General features: G+C 45.9%; 1 protein-coding gene across 1 annotated transcript in view; it reads left to right on the top strand.

Annotated features, from left to right (window-relative positions):
* Positions 1 to 14,471, top strand: part of LOC307122573 (B-cell scaffold protein with ankyrin repeats-like) — a 244,279-nt gene that overhangs the window by 99,719 nt on the left and 130,089 nt on the right. The gene's annotated exons all lie outside the window — the stretch shown is intronic.

Genomic DNA, 14,471 nt, shown 5'->3' on the forward strand with positions numbered 1-14,471 from the left:
AACTTTACACTGCATTCAAATACTTGAAATAGCTGAACCTTCCCTATATTGAGTAAAACAGCTGAAATTACAAACTTTAAATGAACTCAGAGTGCTTGCAGTTACTGCTAGCTCACAATAGCACACAAAAAGTCAAATCTAGTAAATTAAGCTAACTCATTAACTTTGAGGACACTGATTACCTTAATTCTTTTAATTTTAGAAAACAATAGCTATGAGTACTTTGAACTTATTTCAATTGAGTTCACTAAAATAAGACACTCATTGCAATCAAAAAATTAAGTGATGAATTAAGTAATGATTGAGCATTAGTGATGAACACCTGATGATAATGAGCAGAATCATAGAAGGAAAGAGAAACACAAGAACTACAACTGACTTAAGCCACAGCTTTAGATGAAATAACAGAAGATAAAAGAAGACATTAAATCTCTGAAGATCTCAGCAGAGGAGGATTAAACAACTCCACAAACAGCACTACCAGCTTCACACATTACTTACCAGACTGACTTTATTTCTGTTATTTCTGTTTTAATGAAAATAATAGTTTAATTGAAGTCACCATGATGGAGATGAGTGTTTGCTTTAGTTGGGCTCTTGACCCTTAAATCTTTAACATTAGTTTGTTCTCTGGCTGCTTTAACGGTGTGTTTAGAAAGCTAATTTGTTGAGGTAAGGAATGCCAAGAGAAAATGTGATTAGGTGATGTTGGCTATACAATGATGTTGGTATAATCGTCATGTAGTGGCTTAAGTCACTGATCTCACTCAGAGTCTCATGCTCTGATTATAGAAGTATTGTGTTGTTAATTTTCAATTAACACTGTTGTGTAAGGGATATTCAGGTCAAATAACTCTTGGGGAATTGATTTACAATTAAAAGAACCGAATCACCTATATGAATAATTCAGAATTAATATTTAACACCTCATCAACTATTCGTCCAGCGACACGTCGATATTAGAGTTATCTTATCCATTCTGGTCAGAATATTACTTCCTGGCCATCAGAAATAATATAATTAATTTTATGTTCATTGATATGAGTCATATCAATGAACATATGAGCACGGTAACGTACGATCGACAGTTTAATGGAACAACTTATGAGCATGAAGCACAAGACACACGTTTAGATGAAAAATTAATACAAGACTTTATTGAGCTTACTGAGCTATTCTAAGACATACCCCAACCTTCTAGCTTTAGCAGCTATTTCTTAAACCACGACCTGAGAGAATCAAGTAATTAAACCCTTAGTGTGTCTGCTCGACACAATTTCCATCAGCTCGGCCAGAAATGAAAGTTGTACCTGCATTGTCTGACTGCTCTTTGAAGCGCGGGCTGTTTTCGTAAGGAAGGGCTGCGGCGCTGATTGGCTGGCGGGCGGTCGTTGCTTTTGCAGGCTCGGCGATCTGGTTGTTGAGGGTGGCTCTGCCGGGAGGAGCTTGTCTCGGGTTCCGGGTTGCGCTGAGTAAGGCTTCGTCGTTGCTGCGCAACAGGCTTCCTCTGCGTCTCGTGGCTGTTGTATGCGCTCACTGAAGTTTGTTAGGCGAGGTTCAAACGCAGTCGTGGAGTTTGGAAAGAGCTTTGGTGGCTCTTAGTGCTGGTGAAACGTGCAGGCAAGAAGATGATGAAGCCAGCACGAGTCAGCTGCAGCGTTGTTACTGCAAACAGTGGCTAGACGCACAAAACAATGTCTCAGCAAAGAGGGAACGTATCAACTGTTGATCCCTGTCTTAACAGATCCATTTGGTCTGCCCCTGGAGGTGTTCCAGCCAATCAGATATTGTTGTGGGCAGGTCTCCCGCCCAGTGCTCCCGTTCTCGTATATTATTAGCGTTTTGCCTCATGTGATAAGTGATAGCAGATTCCGCTGGCTTCTGACGAGCATTTCAAACGCATCATTTTCAAATTGCAAATATGGTACATTATACAGAACTGTGCTTTGGACAGAAATATGGGTCATCATTTAACTATTTCATACATACCAAACAGCACGTGTTTCCCATATATGGAGGGCATGATGATAGTGATTATGATGGGGTAACTGTCTAGTTATATAACACTCCGCAGATCCTATGAGACATACATAATACATTGATACACGTTGTCAGGAGATTTCTTAGTGATTTCCCCGGTACAAAAACATATATTTGAAAAGGAGAATCATGCAAAAACCGGTGGCACTGAAATAGTTTGACCCTGGACAAAGTCATTGTGCGTGGTTCATATAGTTCAGTTCCTAGTCGGTTACATAGAAGTCTTTGTATCTGGATAACAAAGAGGGTCTTTGAGAAATGGTCATTGTCAAAGGAGGACGAGTGTGTTTTAACCCATGTTTTTGGGATCTCCTGAATGCTTGCTAATGGCCCATTCAGGAACCGTTTCAGGAAGTCCCTGAAGTCTGATGTGTCTGTGAATCGAGGCCTGTTCAATAGATAATCCTAAAGTCCCCCTTTCGGTCGGCGATGTTCCATGCAAGGCCATTGGTGAGCACTGGAGAAACAGGCAGAGAGAGAGAGAGAGAGAGAGACAGACAGGCATACATGCAAACACAACACAACACTCCATTACTAGCCGAGTTCTTGTTTCTCAAGCAGGGATATTGTGGGCATAGGGGGCGATTGGTTCGTAACTATGGTGGGGCTTGGCACTTTTCCGAGGTTCCCTTAGTTCTCGAGGGTGCGACGCGCAGGTGAGGGCGTAATCTCGAGAAGGTCGACGGAGTTTTCAGGTTTGGGTCGCTCACAGTCACGGTCACGCCTGAAAATTCGTGGTACGTTGCCGGGGCATTTGTTCATTGCGTCTTGTACTGCATTCATCCTCCGGTGGAGGAGGAAGGCCAAGGTGAGGGTTATTAGGTAACTCACGACTGTGGAGACGCACAGTGCCGTGTCAGCGGCCGACCATGACTGAATTATGGGAGAGCCGGGAGGCGGGAGGCGAGCGACTGCCTCTAGGGCTTTGTCGATTGGAGCCAAGTCAATCAATTGAGTTCCCTCCTCCTTGATCCTCTGTTCCAACTTGGGATCAAGAGTGAGGGTATGTTGTTTGAAAAATTGTGGTATTTCAAGCTCCGCCTCATCGGATAAGTGGTATAGGGCTAAGTCATCGATGTGGAGGATCGCACCTTTGGGCACGTCGATCCACATTGTGTGATTGAGCAGCGCAATTCGCATGACGGTGTCGTGCTGGTCATACGTTAGTGTGGCTGTTTGCGCGGGTGTGCTAACCAACCATCGGTTACCGATGATTTCGGCTTGCGTATTCTTTACTTGAAATCGGGGGGTGGCATCAGCAGGACAACGCGCGTCAGTTTGCATGGGCCCCAGGCCACAGATTCCCTCCGCGTTTTCGCGAATGAACGGCTTACTCGGGCACAGGTAATGTATATCTTTTGTTAGCGTGCACATTCTCAGGTTTGGGGTGAGGTACAACTGTTCGTTGTTACCGTGATATGCAACAAACTCGAGTGTGTATTTTGACATGGGTGTCTCCCCGCCAAAATCCTACGTTCACTACGTCTTTTAGCCTATAGATGTTGTTTGACTCTATGATGGGTAGACTGATTAGGAAAGCTAAGTCACCCATCTCCGGGTCGACAGCCAATGGAATGGCGCTACCGAGTGAATAGGCGAGGTGGGCCTGAATTGGGCTGGGAGGACCGTTAATAGCAGAAGCCAGGATGTCTTGGACGAGACTGAAGGGTATTAAGTACAGTGGGATCCTACCCATAGCTAAGCTGTCAATAGAGGAACTGATTTCACGCAACATATCGGACATTAGTGCGGTTACAAGTTGAATCTGAGCGAGATCATTATCTATTATCGAGGAGAGCTTATTGATCGACTGGATGGTTCGGTTCAGAAAACTGCTGTGGGTGTTCACAAGTGTGATAGTGCCCTTCAGAGATTTACCCACTGCCTGCAAAGCGTAGCTTTGGGCATGGAGCTGTTCTCGTAATTGGGGCATCTCTGCCTGAATTTCACCCACGTTGCGCCTCATGGTCTCCAGGCTTACTGCATTGAATGAGCTCATGCCGATGTTAAAAAGAGTTCCCACGGCCCCCAATAAAGTGCCCAAAAATCGTTTGAAGCACCGGTTGTACCCGCTTAACTCAGCTTGGGTTACAGTCATTTGTTGCAGCTGGCGTAGCATGTGTGCCACATCTGCCACCGCATGAGAGAGGGCTTCCGGTGTCCAACGGGTTCCTGCCCAGGTAGTTTGGGGGTTGTTGCCGGCGTAATGTGTCCGAAGAACATCGCAAGGCTCAAGTCGAACGCACACCTTTTGGGTGTGGATTTTGCAGTTCGTTATTAACAGCCCTGGCTGTTCACGTAGGACGATGGCCGACGCTGGTCCGGCTGACTCGACGTCGGGTTGGGGTGTTACCCCAACTGCGCAGATAAACAGGATGGCGATTCCGACCAGCATCCTGATAACAGAGAGAAAAGGTAGATGATTAGCGGTGAGTCAGACGTTTGGCTACCGGGTAGGTTGCGAGAGTGTCATGACGCTAACTCATGGAACTCGGCAATCCGTGTTCTAGTACAATGGAGGCATGGGGTCAATCCCACTGGTTAGCCCTAACCTCAATTCTCTGTTGGTTTAAAGTTGTTTTAGTTAAGAATGATGGAAAGTGAAAAAGAAAAGTGAAAGAAGGTGAGTGTCGTGATGCCGCCTGTAGGGTGAGAAAGTTGTTAGTGGTTACATCTCAATAGTGTGGGTTCATCCCGCCTGGATACTCTTGTTATCACATACGGGGTTCGGGAAAACTATTTAATGTTTCTAAATGTGGTGCAGTGTGTAGTGAAATTGATCTGTGTCAGTCACTTTTGGTCTCCCCCTTTTTCTTATTGGTTGGAGCCCACGTGTCTCTTTATCTGGTTTCAGTGGACCCAACGTAGGACTGGCTCCTTGCTCTTTTTGCTCATCTTGATTCGATAGGCGACAGGTGAGAGCTTGTCTACGATTTCATGGGGCCCGTTCCAGTGAGGCAGGAACTTTTTCGACAGGCGGTGGGGAGTTGATTGTCATGACTGCACAAAGCTGTAATACCACACTTTGTCTCCAAAGTCAAATTCTTGGTGGTATGCCTTTTGGTCGTAGTAGGCTTTGCGTCCTTCTGCACTTTTCTTTAGTTGTTGTTGTGCGAAGGCGAACGTGGCCCTTAGGTGGCGGTGCAACTCTTCCAGGTATTGGTGGGTGGTGTAGGCTGTGACGAGGCTCATGTCACCCGGCTGATAGAGCAGGTGGAGTGGCAGTGTCATTTGCCGTCCTGTCATCAGCTCAAAGGGAGGCACCCCTGTGGATCTGTGAGGAGTTGCTCTGATAGCCATCAACACCAGAGGGAGCTTGATGTCCCAATCCTTTTGGTTGGCAGCCACGTATTTCTTCAGCATGCTGGCCACGGTCCAGTTAGAACGCTCTACTTGGCTCTACTTGGAGGAGATTGGATGGTGGCTGATGTGTAGCTTGGCCTGTACACCCAGGAGTTTCCAGACCTCCTGCATGATTTCGGCAGTGAAGTGCGTTCTGCGATCGGAGTTGACTTTTAGTGGCAGTCCAAATCTCTGTGGTTTGGGTTTGCCGGTTGGAATTGGCAACACACCAGGCATCTTTTAACGTACCTTGCTGCATGCCGGGCCAGTATGCCACTTGTTTCAGTGTTTCGTGGGTGGCTTTGGCGCCATGGTGTCCGGCATATGGTGCATTGTGAGCATGCGTGAGCATCACCCCCCCCCCCCCCCCCCCTTGGACAATGAGGGACCACAAGTGTAGGCGCAGTGAGTCCGTCAGGGGCATATACCAGGATACCATCTTTAAGATGCAGCATGTGCAAGAGTGCATGGAGACGCTTGAGGTCGGAGGATCCAGAAAGGTCAGAGGCAGGTATGGGGTACGCCTGTGGGTCAGACAGGTGGTTAGAAATAGTTCGGATTGCGTCATCCGATGTTTGGAGAGATTTGTTGTCATCATATGAAATTTGAGGTGAAATTGCGACTTGGGAGGAGGTTTTGCTCGGCGGTGGCGTGCTGGTGGCGGGTGATGACAGACACAGATGGGTTGGGTGGGAGGGGTTCAAAAGACCAAGGGTCACCATGCAGTGCGCCTGCTTTGGCAAGTGCATTGGTTTGGTCGTTGTAGTCTTTGTCTTGCCCTGGTCACTGCGAGTGGCCGCGGACCTTCTTCCAATAGACGAGCATGTCGTGTTTTGTGACGATGTCGTCGCATGCTTGGAAGAGATTAGTATGCTTGACTGGTTTGTTGTTGGATGTTTTGAACCCGTTTTGTTTCCATCCATGCAGGTGGCATGTGAAACTTAGTCGAGCATAATTTGAGTCAGTAGGAGATGAGCAGTTCATTGATGTTGTGAGTTGCAGCACCTTGGAGGGTGATGAGGATGGCTGCTATTTCTGCATATTGAGACGAGTGAGGGCCCAGGTGGAACCGTTGTGGTGGGCAGGGGTTGTCGTTGAGCCAGACCACACCTGCTCCCGCCTTGAGGTTGCCTTGGTGGTTGTAGGAGCAGCCGGCAACGTATGCTGTGGGCATTCCTTGACACACATTCTCGTCAAAGTATCTGTGATTTGTCTGTGCTGGTTGTGGGGGTTCTTTAGGTTCGGGTGTTTCCCGTGAGACGTCGTTGGAACAGTTTTGGCAGGCTGCCAGTCCATTGCCCAGTGATGATTTGTGATTTTGGGCATAGCGTGCTTCGACGTCACGATCTTGGAGTGTCATTAGCCAGGTGGCTATGCGTGCGTTGTTAACCACGCCATCTCTGATTCGTTGGCTGTTGAGGAAGGTTACCGGTTGGTGGCACATTTCAATGATGATCTTTTGTGCACCAATGTAGTTAGAGAAGTGTTGAATGGCCCATACTGTGCAGAGCAAGGCCTTTTCGCAGTCTGAGTAGTTGCGCTCTGGTGGAAGCAGCATTTTGCTTGCATAGGCGACCACTCGTTTGTCTCTGTTGTGGAGTTGGTACAGACCAGCACTGAGACATTGGCTAGAAAATCCAGCTTCCATGTAGAATTCTTTCTTTGGGTCAGGATAGGCCAGACATGGGGCTGAGCAGAGGCGTTGTTTCAGCTCTTTCGTGGCTTGGTCTTGAGCTTCAGACCACACGAATGGTTGTTCCTTCTTGAGGAGTGAGGTGAGTGGACGTGCAATGTCAGAGTAGTTTTCAATGAATTGCCGTGAGTAATTACATACGCCCAGGAAGCTGCGCAATTCTGACACATTAGTGGGCGTCTTTATGTTCTGAATTGCTTGGGTGCGGCTTGATTGTGGCTCGATACCTTGAGGTCTGATGCACAGGCCCACATAGTTGACTTTGGCTTTGCACCATTGTCCTTTGTAAAGGGCGATCTTAGCACCGGCATTTTTCAGTTGACTCAGGACATGGTCGATTTCTTTTAGATGGTCAGTGACATTGGTACTCTTCATGAGAACATCGTCCACATAGATGAGGTTGCCTCTAGTTCGTGCACCGGGGCATGCTTTGTTGAGGAAGATGTTGAACTCTGCTGGTGAGTTGGCATATCCGAAGGGACACCGTGTGAAGGTGTACTGTCGGTCCCCGAAAGTGAATGCCCGTTTGTGTTGGTCCTCTGGGTGCACAGGAATCGTCCAGAATCCTGAAGCGACATCCAGAGTTGAAAGGATTGTGGCGCCTTTAATTTTTGGAAGTTCTTGGTCCAGTTGCGTCATGGGCCATCGTGACAGGGGAACTTGTTGGTTCAACTTGCGATAGTCTATGGTGGGCTATTTCAGGACCGGCCAGATTGGACTTGAATAGGTACTGTTGCAAGGACGAATTACTCCCTTTTCCAGCATTGAGTCAATGATTTCCTGCACTGGCTCGTACGATGCAATTGGGATCTTATATATCCGTACAAAGGTGGGTGGCGCACTTGGGTGTGTCGGTATGCGTACCGTGTGGATGTCAGTGAGGCCACAGTCCAATGAGTCTTTTGCGAAGGAGTCTTTGTACTTTTGCAGGACTTTGCGAAGTCCCTGTCGGTCGGCATCACTGTGGAGGGCGTCCGCCTCATTAAGAATTTGTTGGAGTTGGGCATTGAACCCTGCGTATGGCTCTTCCGCCGTAGGGTCATTGGAGGGGCCATTGATTGTGTTGATCAATGGTTCGTTAGGTTCGGTCATAGGGTGTGTTGCGATGGTGTACACAGAGAGATGGTAGTCATTAGTGAGTTCTGACCTGCAGACATCTTCTCGTGACACTGGCAGAATGGAAATGATAGCAATGGTTTTGAGGGGTGCTGTGAAAGCTTTGTGTTCGATGTTCTCTTCTGGTAGTAGCTGGGCTGGTATGGGGCCTATGACAGGTACCGTGAGCTCAAACTCGTGGAACATTTGGCTGATGAGCCATCCCAGGTGACTTGCTCTGGGGACTTTGATGTCGTTGGCCGTACAGTTGTTGAACAGCACATACACAGCACGAGATGACACTTCCATGAGGGGTGTGGCTTCCCGGGTTAGTCCCAGTTCTGAGCAGTTCAGGGAAGGTTGGAAGAAGCCTAGGGCGTGGTTGAGACTTTGACCTGATTGCATGTTCAGGTGGATGCTGACACTCTTGGTGTAATGTGTAGGCAGGTATTATGGCCTCAAGTTCGTTGGTCATGGCACATACTTCTGGTATTGTCTGACCTGATTGGAGGTTTGTGAGGTTGACTGAGGTGCTCAGTTGTCGAGACAGGGGAGCCCATATGACTTCGTTCACAGTGTCGACGTAGGCGTTGAGTCTTATTATGATGTCCGCTCCAATGTAGATGTCAGGGACAACCAGGAAGTAGTGACTCAAGTGTCTGTCGTTCCAGTGCATGTCTAAAGAGCAGACCGTCTTGGAGGTGATCATGGTCGATGAGCAAGGACTTAGAGGGAAGCGACAATGCTTGGGGGCATGTGGCAGTTCAGGTTTGTCTTGTTTCAGCGCTCTGAAGAGTTTCAGGCTGATGGCTGATTTTTCTGCCCATAAGGCTAGGACAATGTCAGGTACTACCACGCCTTGAATGTCTATAGTCGTCATCAGTTAAGGGCCTTGTGAGTCTGGGTCTGTGGCTTTGAATGCGCACAGAAGAGGTGTTTGGCCCTTGCCATGTGGCACCAAGCTTGGGGCTGGTCTTTGCTTTGGACTTGAAGTCTTGCTTGACGAGCTGGACCTGGTGTCTGTGACTTGACATTGTGCCTCTGGGGAGCATCGTGATTGGAAGGGAAGAGGCTCTCGAACTTGGGCCCATATCTTTAGGTGTTTAAAGTCTATTAAAGGCTCAAAATGATTCAGCAGGTCTTTGCCGATGAGGAGGGGATGTGTGTCCAGTGGGGAGATGTACACTGGGTGTATCAGGCTAATTGGTCCGACGGTCAGGTGGATTGGGGCCACCTGCTCCAATCGCAGTCCAGTGTGGGAATAGGCTTGAATGTTGAGTGCACACTTTTGAAGTCTGAGTGTCCCACTGGATCGTTTAGTTCTCTCTTGAATTTCCTCTAACAGCTGAGCAGACATGAGTGTGATGTCTGCTCCCGTGTCCACTAGCGCCTCTAGCTGGACATGGTGTTCTAGCGTGATGGAGAGGTAGAACTTCTTTGCCACCCCCTTTTCGATGAGTTCTCCCAGAAGTTGAGGAACTGGAGTTTGTGTTGAGAAAGGTAGAGTGTTGTGGCATGTTTGCTGTTGTTCGCAGGACTGAAAGACAACCAAGATGGCGCTTTCTGGTACTTAAGTGTTTTCATCCTCCTCTGGTTGTTGGAGGTTTCCGAGTGGAGCGGCGACAGGTGTTGGGTCAGGTTCTGACTCCATCACGAGACATTCAGGTTGGCTCTCTTGTTTTCCTGACGATGCTTCATAAGCGTGCTTGAGTTCCTCTTTGATTGAGTCAGACTCTTCCTTTTCATCGTCGAGCCGTTGATTCAGATGGCGGATCTCGTTGAGTGCCCCTTCAAGATTTGATTTTCAAGGGCCCTTATGCGGCCTTTCTTGTCTGCGAAGTTGGCTTTGGCTTTTCCCAGTAGTTCCTCTGCATACTGTAGCTTGTTGGCCAGTTCATCTTGTACAGTCTTTGATTGTTCTAATTCTTTGGTTGTGTTCGCTACTGTTTCTTGGAGCTTTCTAATCTCTTCTTGGGTGTTCTGCTCCGTCTCGTCGGACTCTCTCCGTTGGTCCTGTGCTTCCAGTTCTAACTGGTCTATGCGTCGTTTCGCATGGGTTAGCTCCTTTTGGAGGTTGGTTTCTTTCTTGCCACTCCGTTTGAGTTTGGCTATCAGCGTGTGGCACAGGGAGCCAGTGATCTTTGCTAGCTCTTTGTAGTTGTAGCTGTGGGTTGGATCTTGTGCTATGGTTTCTGACATGTTGGCATCCAGTTGCTCTTGTGTGTGTTGCCATAGACTGTTGGCAGCCTGGGGTAGGAGGCTGTCTGTCACTGCACTCAACCATTTTTCTAAGTCTTCCCAGTGACTTATGGGATCAGGAGTGCGGGGCATGTTAGCACAGAGCGAGGAGACCTGGAAAAGAGACTGACACAGATTGTTAAGGGTGTGTAAGCTAAGTGTGTGTTGGGCAGTTACGTGTTGCTTGCTGGAACAGGGGGGTCTCTCGTGGCGTGTGGTGCTAACTTGTAGTCTCTGTGGGAGAAAGATAGTGCATGCAACTTGGAGGACCCAGATGAGGAGGGCGAGAAAAAGAGAGAGAAAGAGAACAAGACAAAACAGAGTAATGCTCACAGCAGATAGAATTCCGAATTTGTAAAACAAAATTTGTGTTGTGTTTTTGTAAGTGGTTGCCAATGAAAAGGGGAAGAGAGGTGTTCTTTCCTCCAAAGGGAAGGATGTGATATCAGATTTGTAAATGGCAAAGATGGAGATACTTCAAAGAAGATCAAATGGAAAAGTAATCAATTGAGTATGTTTTTTTTTTTTTAATAACTGACTACAATGTCTTCAGTCACACTATTACTGTTGCTATATAACTCCCCTGACAGGATGAAAATGTTAACATCAGTAATCGTGTTTTCTTTTCTCTTATAGGATTGCCACCATAACCCTGTTAACGCGTTTCTTTCTTTCTTTCTTCTTTTTTTTTTTTTTTGAGAGCGTTACGTGAATGGCAGTCGCTTGTTATTCCTCTTATCAATTCCTTTGACTTAGGATGGGTAGGACGCCAACCTTAGAGGGGAAATGGATTGCCCGCCTGTTTAAGAAACCTGAAATTGGAAACTTTCAATTAAGGATTTTTGTAATCATTGGTTGATTCTCACAGGTTCAGTTCCAGAAATAGCTTGGGTAGAAGAGAGAGTGGGAGACAAAGATGGAGTTGGAAGAGAGAGTGGGAGAAGGGAGACTGACTCAGCGACAGGTGGATCTAGTCGACCAATCGTTCTGCTACTGTTATGCTTGTCCACTATGCTCATCTGTGAGCGGAAACTGCTGTCATTTGGTGAATACCTAAATAAAGCAATATCAAAAATGGAATTGTTTCCACTTTATCATTAAACTCGCAGAGAGTTTATCTGTATATTTATCCACAAATAAATATATCTAAGAATTGGTCCTTCCCCTGAAGATGGAAGTTTTGGTGGCTAAGCAAAAAGGGAAATAATGCTGGCAATATGAAGTCTTCTCAATCATAAACGAAAAATCAAATGTAAAATAAAAGAGCAATTTAAAAAAATGGAAAATTAAAGAAAAATTTACGAAAATAGAAAATCAATGTCGCAACTGCTTGTCCACTGTACCTGAGCGCGAGTGGAGATTGTTGTTACTGGGTGGGTACCCAAACACAGCAATGTCAAAAAGGGAATTGTTTCCACTTTATTATTAAACTCGCAAAGTGTTTGTCTGTATGTTCATTCCTGAATAAACATACAGGCAAAGTTGCTGCTTTCTAGGAAGTTAGGCGGGATAATGGATGAGCAGAAGGGAACTTGATACTAGCGCTGTGGAGTTTTCACAATCACTGGAAAAATTAAATGGATAAAGTAAAATCAAAACAATTAATAGGGAAATTAAAATCCCTAAGAGGAATTAACTATTATCAAACGTTCACCTGATCATCATCCCTTTATCCAAAACAAACAAACAATGGTACTCATCGTCATTTATTCAAAAGAAATGGAAATCACAGTGGAAACACAGCGATAATAGTATTTAGCATTCAAAGTAGGCACGCAGGGCGACTAACAAATGCATGAGGGGGAAATAATCAAATCATCAAATAAAATAAAATGAAATAGAATCAGATAAATAAAACAACACAAAGCAGTACACGAGGTACAGTAAGGTAATAAAATAAACTGATTGGTAAACAATAATAACAAAACAAAAACAAAATTGAAATAAAAAATTTAAAAAATAAATGACTGATTTAATTGATAACTGGTTCACTTAACCTTTTTCAAGGTCAAGGTTTCCTATTAAACAATTGGGGAGAAGAAATATTGCCAATATATCACCGTGAGTAAAAGCAACAAATGGTTACCATTAGATTTAAACTTCAATAGTTATTTGTGAGTTGGTCACAGATTAAATACTTTGAGTCAGTATTCCTTTAATGAGAAGGGAAAGATGGATGAGAGAGGAAGACAGGTTGGAAATGTAGAAGGGATAAGGTGTTTAGCACTGCTCAAAAAACACACTGCATTGGCTTCGGCGAGCCCCAACGCTGTACTGCGCTCACCTTCCAACTTGTGAGGCCAATGCTTCCGCTAGCTTCGGGTTTGTTTACAACATGGCGCGCATGCGCACTAAACACAGAACAAATCACCCCGGAAGTCCTTGAGACTTCCCGTGTCACGGCTGTCGCTATGGCGACCAGCAACACACACCGGTTCGGCTACACGTGACTTTACTGTCTGTAAACAACTTCAACACGTTTGCATGAAACAACGGCACGTTTCTTTCTTGCACAAACAATGGGTCAGCTCACTCGTAGTTTTACGATGTGACTCTCCCCAGTCTCAGCTCGTTGCGAGTGAGACAATTTCTTCTTGAAATTTTTAGATTCAATTTTATTGTCATTACACAAGTACAAGTACAAGGCAACGAAATGCAGTTTAGGTCTAACCAGAAGTGCAATAGCAGCAAGTGCAGGATATACAATGGTTGCGTAAGTGCAGGACATAAAAATGTTTCTGAATATATATAAATATGTATAAGTAGAGAGATGGTTATTACTATAAGCAGAACTGAATTTACAGATGAATATATACAGTGAATAAATATACAGATGGCTATTACTATAAACAGAATTTACAGGTGAATATGTACTAGAATATAATATACAGATGGCTATTACTATAAACAGAATTTACAGGTGAATATGTACTATGAATATAATATACAGATGGCTATTACTATAAATAGAATTTACAGGTGACTATGTACTATGAATAAATATACAGACGGTTATTACTTGAACAGAATTTTACAGTTAGAGGTATACAATAATATGTTAGGCTAATATGAGGAATATAGCAGTGGATTAAGTTGGTACAATAAATTATGGACAGAGCTATCCGAAAGAAAGTGTAAAAGTGCAGTGGAAAGTGGTTGCATATTACAGTTAGAAGTACGGTGCAAAATGCAAATGTAAACATTGTTACTGTAAATACAGTCGGCAGTGCAAATGAGCATAATCCAGTTACGGTATGGTGGTGCAGAATGCATAAGTAAACAGTTGTTACTGTAATAAACAGTCGGTAGTGCAAATAACAAAGTGAAGGCAGATGTGAGGTAGGAGAGTTCGCAGTTTATGAGGGAAGTGGATCAACGGGGGTTTGAGTTCAGTAAAGAGACAGCTCTGGGGAAAAAAACTGTTCTTAAGTCTGCTGGTCCTGGTCCGGAGGATCCTGAAACGCCTGCCGGAGGGCAGGAGAGAAAACAGTCTGTGGGCTGGGTGAGAGGAGTCCTTGAGGATGCTGCGAGCTCGATGCAGGCAGCGTTTCCTCTGTATGTGTTCGATGGCAGGCAGTGGAGTCCCTGTGATGCGCTGGGCAGTTTTCACCACCCGCTGCAGTGCCTTGCGCTCCGCAACAGAGCAGCTCCCATACCATACTGCTACACAGTTGGTCAGGATGCTTTCTATTGCGCAGCGGTAGAAGTTCACCAGGATAGCCGAGGAGAGCTGATTCTTCCTCAGTGTCCTCAGGAAGAAGAGGCGCTGGTGAGCCTTCTTGACCAGGCTGGAGGTGTTGGTCGTCCACGACATGTCCGCCGAGATGTGGGTCCCCAGGAACTTGAAACTGGAGACACGTTCAACAGCCATTCCATTGATGTGGATGGTGTCGTGTGTGCCTCTTGACTCCTTCCTGAAGTCCACGATGAGCTCCTTCGTTTTGGTGGTGTTGAGGAGCAGGTTATTATCAGCGCACCATGTGGCCAGGTGCTGGATCTCCTCCCTGTAGGCAGTCTCATCGTTGTTGCTGATGAGCCCGATCACCGTAGTGTCGTCCGCAAA

Source organism: Gobio gobio (assembly GCF_949357685.1).
Source record: "Gobio gobio genome assembly, chromosome: 2".
In the NCBI taxonomy this organism is placed as follows: domain Eukaryota; kingdom Metazoa; phylum Chordata; class Actinopteri; order Cypriniformes; family Gobionidae; genus Gobio; species Gobio gobio.